Here is a 6695-nt window from a genome sequence, read left to right as displayed (position 1 = left end):
TTAATGCAATTCCTTTTAAAGTGTTTCTTGAAGAAACGTCAAAGCCAATCAAAATTTTATGGAAACACAAAGGGCCAACAAAAGCCGAAATACACTTAAACAAAGAACAGAATAGGAAGTTATGCTCCTGAAAACACTGAATTATTTTACTGCTACAGGAATCAAATTGATTACTCTACTGTTATTGATGCTAGGGCAGATATCAATGTATAGAGCCCCAAGACCAGATACAGAGCCTAGAACAAAGCCTGCGTTAATGGGCCCTTGATATTTGACAAGATATGTACTTTGTGGCTGGCACTGCAAACCAGTGAGAAAGCAATGATCCTGTGATGGCCAGAGGACAACTGATAAGGGAGAAATTGCAAGGGATATTGACAAGGGAAAAATACAATCAAGATCCTATCTTCCACCACATACAGTAGTCCGGTGTATGCAATGCCTAAGTGTGGACAGTAAAATGATAAAACCTTTAGAATATAATGAAACAGAATATCATGACAATCTTGGGATAGGAGAGGATTTCTTAAGATAGTGTAGGGTTCAAAACAAGTCACCCTGATGTATTATTCCACTGTGGCGTGCAGATTATTTCAAGCTGAAACAATGCAGGCTGAGAAGGCTGGGGAAGTAAGTTTGTCCTCCTCTCTTACTGCCTAAAAGAATTTCAGAGACATAACCAACTCCATGGAGAGAAATGTTGTCACGGAAGGCTGTAGTTTAACCTAAGCTATGTCTGATAGACAAGGAGCAACCTACCACAGCCCATTTGATCCAAGTCCTTCCCGTGTCCCATTGTTTCAAGATGGCCCAGCAAATATTTGTCCACCAAACATTAAACCTTTTCATCCCTTGTAACTTCTCCTTAATTCCCTTTGAAGTTCTGGACGCCTACTTTCCCTCCTTAGTCCAGAATGACACACATACCTCACCTTGCTTTATTGTCTCTGGAACTTTCATGCTTATGTGAATCCTCCATGTATACGTATTAAAATTTGATATTCTCCTCTTAATCTGCTTTATGTCATTTTAATTGTTCTACCTGCTAGAAAAACTAAAAGGGAGAGGGGGAAGTTTCCCCATCCCAGACAATAGGAAAAGGCAACACTAAGAAAGGAAGGAAGGAAGGAAAGGAAAGAGGGAGGGAGGAAAAAGAAAGCAAGGAGAACAAAGGGGGGAAAAAGGTAATACAAGTCCGTTGCTCAAATTCCGCCATTTGCAACTGTTCCGGTCTGCAAACTTTCCGTTACCGATACGCAACATGGCAGGCAAACCCATGGAAGGAAAGCTGTTAGAGATTTCTATAAAAATTTTAAATGGAAATTTTGTCTACTAAGTCTAACTTAAAAACTGCATTTGGAATGTCTTTATTTTTATATTAATTCATTTCACTGACTGTTACTAAAGTGTCACCCAATGCCTGGAAAAAAGTTTAATGGTCCACAGAGTTTGAGAAGTAGTGAAACAGATAATGTAAAATTAAAATGAATAAAAATTTAAAAATTCTACTTATTAAAAGACACCTCTTGATGTATTGAAAGACACTTTTAATCCACAGAATAGAAGGCAAGTTATAGCGTCTTTTACTATTCTTTGATCTATGAAATGCACACGTTTAAAACACCTAAGAAAAGGCTTACTATTATATGCCCTAGCCTCACTCCTACAGAGTAGTACTTTTAAAAACTCCACTTGTACCTTCTTTCATATCTCTTAATTGTGTGTTTGTTTCTTGATCTACCCACTTTAGACACTACTTATTGACTTCTTTATAATGAGAGATGAAGTTTTAGCTCACTTACGCCACCACTCCATTTTGGAATTTTCTATATTGATTGCCAATGAACATGTTATGTAATACAATACCCATAACTCTTTATTTCTTCTTCTTTCAATGATGGATAATACTTTCTGACCACATAGTTTGTAAGGAGACTATTCCTACCGGTATCTGTTGTTTTTAGCATTCTTTTTCTTTTTATCATTTACTTTCTCCCTAAAATGATAATGTTTTATCTAAAAAGTATCTAAAGGAGATAAAATCTATGCCTTGTATCTATAAAACAAACACATCTAAAATAGATACTTGACTTTTTCAGAATAAACTTAATAACATCATGTGTATTATTTATAATTTGATTCAAAAAGGTCAAAATTAATATATGCTTTACATTTTCAAAATTATGTAAGTATTGTTCACAGATGGGCCAAGTAGTGCATAATTACCTTTTATTTGGTGAAGCTTTTACTTTGTCCAGGCATTCACATTTCTCTTTTCTTTTAAAAATGTATCTGTACTTATAATGACCTTATTTTCTCCCTCAAATACTCCAACAAATCTATCAAGTCTCTTTTTCCTGGAGACCTGCCACCCAGGCCCTCTTCTGCTATAAGCCTGGCCTGGTTGATCTCTAGGTCAGTACACAGAAGTCCTCCTGGGATATTCTTTCATTGTTTCCTCTCCCTTTGTATCCACGCTTCCTACTTATTGTGGGCTTTATCCCCTCTGTCCACTCTCAAAAAAGATATCTCTATATCCTAATCCACAGAACCTGTAAATGTTGCAGTATCAAAAAAGAGAGAGGGGACTTGTAGATGCAGTTAAGGATCTGGAGATCATCTTTGGATTACCCACATGGGTCCCAAATCTAATAATGATAAATGTTCTTACAAGAGGGGTGTGGAGAGGCTTTTGAGACAATTATAGAGAGAAGAAGACACCCAGAGGGGGAGGAAGCAATGTGACTACAAAGCAGTCATTGGGCAATACAGCCACAAACCAAGCAACGACTGAGGCCAACAGAAACTGGAAAGACTGAAGACTGATTCTCCCCGATGGACCCCAGAGTAGTGGGATGCTGCTGACGCCTTGAGTTCAGCTTGCTGGTTTTCAGAACTGTAAGAACTCTCTCCTTTGGGGTCTGACTCCTGTTTTCTACAGACAGTTGCAATCTCTTATCTAATATGCCTCCTTCTATTTTTTTCCTTTATTTGGGAGGGGGGGTGTTATACCTTTCAATTCTTATAAACTTTTTAAATCAGTGCCTGCAGTGTTGTTGTGCATACAAATAAATGTACTTTGTGACTATATCATCTTAACGTGGAATCTATGGTTAAAGATAAAATACAAGGATGGACCCCTTTTGGCTATTAACTGACACTCAGATCACAAAATTGAAGCCGTGTATTCACAAAGTCAGATAAAAATTACCAACATTCAAAACTTTCAATAACCTTCCAAGTTGGAAGACCAGGATACTAGTTTCAGATGTTTAACTAACTGAAATCATACACTTTAATATAGAAGTTATAGGTTCCTGGGATCTAATGATCCTAAATTCAGGCTCTTCCACTGAAATTGTAATTTCCTTTTGCAAAGTTTCCCCAAGGGCTAGTATTCTTTACAGCAGTGTCTGTAGGATGTGGTGAGGACATGATCCCCATTACAAGTATAAAAGGTTTGCAGTATCATGGCATGCTATCCCAAACCACGCAATCAATCCACCTTCAAGGAGTTACGTCCATAGTGCTCTGAACACCAGGCAACTGACCAATTTGCAAAGTTCATTTTTTGATGATGAAAATATTTGCATACACTTGAATGGGTACTGAAGCAAGAAATCTTCAGAAGCAAGACAGAGCTACATGTGTACTGTGCCACAATGGTTTAAACGTTAGAGGCAAGAAATTTGAAATAAGATGCTAAATCATTCCTTGGGGTGTTTCCATTTCCACTCAGACTTTACTATGAAGAATAAACATACACACAAAGAGACAAACAAACAAACAAAAAACCCAAACACAAAAACACAGTGATTGATCATATGCTCTGCTGGACACAATTCTCCTTGAAAGGAGGGTCTTATGTAATCTGAGCTCTTATCTCTTTAAACAGAGAACACTGCCAAAGTCTGCTGCTAATCCTAGAGACCTGCTTCCGCCCATTGCATTATAGTATTCTAACTAGGAACTCCCACGGAAGTGTCTTTGATGCAGTATCAGAGACACTAACTATCAGTCAAAGGAAAGGAAATGAAAGCAGAATAAAATTTCAACTCTAAAATGATTAAACCTCTAAGATAAATCATCACATCACTTATGTTATAAACCATGGCAATCCACAGAGATGCATTTAATCAGGCTTTTTCAAAAATAAATTGCTTGTGCCCCACAATGCACGCATATACACCTCCTGAAAAGACTAGTGAGTCCGGACACCAACTCACTAGTGTTCCTATGGAGAGCAAGTATCTAGCTTCTCGGTCCACCCATGCAGGGTAGACTAGAAAAGTGTGACTACATCTGATTTCTGCAAGCAGCCTAGTGGTCGTTGAAGGGAGAGGCACTAGAGAAATCAGAAATATCAGCTAATCAGGAGCTTGGACATATTCCTTTTTAATTTGATAAATAATTGATTTTTAAAATTAAATAGAATTGAAAAATAATTTATTCAATATTTTAAATACTGAATTCATTTTATGTGAATGAGAGTTTGTCTTCACTGCATTAAAAAAGAAACAATAACAATATATGCTCTCCACCTCACCCTCCTTCAAGGTTTGGATGAGGTCTGTACCCATGAGTCAGCTCTGAAGTGGGGTCACCCCGAGCTCAGCTATTCCCAGATGACCTTGATTCAATCAGGACCACTGACTATCCTACCTTCCAGGGACTGTCTATAGAAAACAAAACAAAAGATGTGAAAGGAAGATGAACTCTGAATCCTTTAATGCTCTGGGTTTAATATCATTATAAAAAGCTGTGGCTACTACACGCAGACTTTCACTTTTTTCAAAATCTAAGATCCTGTGACTCTCCAAATCCCGACTGTCTGGGTTGGTTCTGTGCACTGAGAACTAAGCTCTTTCGACTCATAATTTGATTACTTGGCTCCTAGATAAACAGAGAGGTCCTGGAATTATAACCCAGGAATCAGGGGTTTATCCCTCAGTATCTAGGCCTGCAATTCTGTTCTCACCCCTCATTGATAATTCAAGGTCAGTTACTGCACACAGGCTTCCTAGTGGAAGGACACTAGGGCACTGTAACGCTGTGCCCACCATGAATAAATCAGGGAAGACGACAGTTACAGTTTCCCCTGCATTCGTGAAGCTTAAATTCTAACTAAATCTAAAGATACTAAAGAAATAAGAATAATATTATAATCTGCTACTGTGATAAAGAACACTTAATGCAGTGAGACCTAATAAGTACCCACAGATATCCCAGAAAAAGTGACATCTGATTAGAGCTTGAAGAATGAATAGGAATGAGCTTAACCGTGGAGCACGGGGACAAGGGTCTCTAGCAGACTGCTCTGCACTTCAAGTCTTGATGTGGGAGGAGACAAGGCACGCTCGGAGAAGGGAAAGCATCTGTGTGGCTGGAGCACCGTGAGGAAACCAGTAAGAAAGAACTGGGCATTGGAGGAGCGGAGGCAGGGGAAAGGGGTGGAAGGAGAAGGCCAGATTAGGCAGAGCTCTTAGGTCATCAGAACGTTCAGATTTGATTCTAAGAACAGTGGGGAACCCATTAAACAACTTCAAAATTGTTGTTGCTGTATGTTTTGTCTTTCAAAAATTGTGGCACTCTTCACAATGCGTGTGTCATCCTTGTGCAGGGGCCACGCTAATCTTCTTTGTGTCGTTCCAGTTTTAGTGGATGTGCTGCCGAAGTGATCACAACTTCAAATATTTTTTTCATGACTTTGGCCTCTGTGTGTGAAATATATAGCAAGCGAATTACTGCACTTGCAGCACAGTCAGTCACGGGATGGCTACAGCCTCTGTTTGAACCATGCCAGCAGCCATGGAAGGAGACAAACACAAGGACACACAGTTGTAGACAGAGAGCTGATCTCTGACAAAGATGAAAGTATGAAGACAAGGTAGTATATTTGCAGCAAAGGATGCTGTAACAGTTGGGCAAGTACATGGGAAAAAATCTACATGTACATTTCACCCTTCACCAAAAAAAACAACTCAAAATAGATCATAGATCTAAATGTCAAACACAAAATTGTACTGCTTTTAGAAGATAGCATAAGAGAAAATCCAAATGTCCTTCCATATGGTGATGACTCTTAGATATAATATCTAAGGCATGATTCATGGAAAAAATAATTGATCTGCCGGACCTCATTAAAATTCAAAACTTCTGCTCTGTGAAAGGCACTTTGTCAGGAGAATGAATGACAGACCACACGCTGGGATAAAATATTTGCAAAATACATATGTATGATAAAGAATTATCATTCAAAACATACAAAAACCTTCCCACTGAAAAATAAGTAAATTGATTAAAACTGGGCAAAATCTCACTTATATACAGAATCACATGCATGCACACATATGTGCATACATACATGTGCACATACATACATACATACATATGTGCATACATACATACAGGGAAAAGAACAATGGTTGCCGAAGGCAGCAAAGGAGGAGGGGGCAAAGTGAGTGAAATTACCAAAACATACATTTTAGTTTGAAGATAAATAAGTCCCAGGGCTATATAATGGTGACTATAATGAACAATTCTATATTGCATGTTACTAAGTGTAGATATTAAAAGTTTTCATCACAAGAAAAAAAGTTAGCTATATGTGGTGTTGGACATTGACTAAATTTATTGTGGTAAGCATTTTTCAGCATACACATATATTAAACCATTATGTTGCACATCTAAAATTA

The 6695-nt window shown here is 38.1% G+C and overlaps 1 non-coding gene across 1 annotated transcript; it reads right to left on the bottom strand.

Annotated features, from left to right (window-relative positions):
• Positions 1–5576: 5576 nt before the first annotated feature.
• Positions 5577–5682, bottom strand: LOC118980659 (U6 spliceosomal RNA). Its single transcript, XR_005065171.1, has one exon. It is a non-coding gene; the product is annotated as a U6 spliceosomal RNA (small nuclear RNA).
• Positions 5683–6695: the final 1013 nt, after the last annotated feature.

The sequence above is a fragment of the Sturnira hondurensis genome, unplaced genomic scaffold, assembly GCF_014824575.4.
Source record: "Sturnira hondurensis isolate 20B ecotype Veracruz unplaced genomic scaffold, ASM1482457v3 Scaffold0001872, whole genome shotgun sequence".
Taxonomy (NCBI): domain Eukaryota; kingdom Metazoa; phylum Chordata; class Mammalia; order Chiroptera; family Phyllostomidae; genus Sturnira; species Sturnira hondurensis.
The sequence above is the reverse complement of the archived record's forward strand: the minus strand, read 5'-3'. Positions and strand labels throughout refer to the sequence as shown.